Raw genomic sequence first — 1,491 nt, 5'->3', positions numbered from 1 at the left:
TGAACAGACACTTCTCAAAAGAAGACATTTATGCAGCCAAAAAACACATGAAAAAATGCTCACCATCACTGGCCATCAGAGAAATGCAAATCAAAACCACAATGAGATACCATCTCACACCAGTTAGAATGGCAATCATTAAAAAGTCAGGAAACAACAGGTGCTGGAGAGGATGTGGAGAAATAGGAACACTTTTACACCGTTGGTGGGACTGTAAACTAGTTCAACCCTTGTGGAAGTCAGTGTGGCGATTCCTCAGGGATCTAGAACTAGAAATTCCATTGGACCCAGCCATCCCATTACTGGGTATATACCCAAAGGACTATAAATCATGCTGCTATAAAGACACATGCACACGTATGTTTATTGCGGCATTATTCACAATAGCAAAGACTTGGAACCAACCCAAATGTCCAACAAGGATAGACTGGATTAAGAAAATGTGGCACATATACACCATGGAATACTATGCAGCCATAAAAAATGATGAGTTCACGTCCTTTGTAGGGACATGGATGAAATTGGAAATCATCATTCTCAGTAAACTATCGCAAGAACAAAAAACCAAACACCGCATATTCTCACTCATAGGTGGGAATTGAACAATGAGAACACATGGACACAGGAAGGGGAACATCACACTCTGGGGACTGTTGTGGGGTGGGGGGAGGGGGGAGGGATAGCATTGGGAGATATACCTAATGCTAGATGACGAGTTGGTGGGTGCAGCGCACCAGCATGGCACATGTATACATATGTAACTTACCTGCACATTGCGCACATGTACCATAAAACCTAAAGTATAATAATAATAATAATAATAATAAAAGAAAAAAAAAAAAAAGAAAAAAAAATGATAACAGACTCCCACCAGTGGCAACCGCTGTGCAATTCTGTCAGTTTTCAAGAGTATTCATTTTAATGGGCTACAAAAGGAAACACAATCTTACTTTATACTCCTGAGTCAACAACTCAGTTAAAGACCCACATGTTTCTCCAGCCACAAAGAACAAATGTCTGTATGATGTTTAACATCTACATATGCATGAGACTTACAGCCACTCTAGGTTGACAACAGGTCTTTGGACTCTGCCAACCACAGTATTCATGCTGCTAATGTCAAACAACTGGGTAACCCGGCTTTGTGGCCCAGAGTTTTGAGAAATTTCTAAAAGTTTACCCTTGATGTGCCATATTATGGTGTTACCTATTTCAAGAACAGCTAGTCTTGAAAATTCCACTCCATCCATACTGTTGGATTTGGGTATGTTTTCATGGTGTAAAGGTTATCACATTCACCTAACATACTATTGGTTTCCCCTCTCAGCCTCTTTCCCTTTTTTCTCTGAATAGTTTCAAATTTTCCGAGCACAACAAAATACCAACAAAAGTAGAAGAAATGACTCTGGCCCTATTTCCACCTACCTCTTCAAGGCAGATCCCTGTGGGTATTAACTAAATGTCTGCATATTAAGGTTTAAGATAAGAAAC

The sequence above is a fragment of the Pongo pygmaeus genome, chromosome 10 (assembly GCF_028885625.2).
Source record: "Pongo pygmaeus isolate AG05252 chromosome 10, NHGRI_mPonPyg2-v2.0_pri, whole genome shotgun sequence".
In the NCBI taxonomy this organism is placed as follows: domain Eukaryota; kingdom Metazoa; phylum Chordata; class Mammalia; order Primates; family Hominidae; genus Pongo; species Pongo pygmaeus.
Note: the sequence above shows the minus strand (reverse complement) of the source record.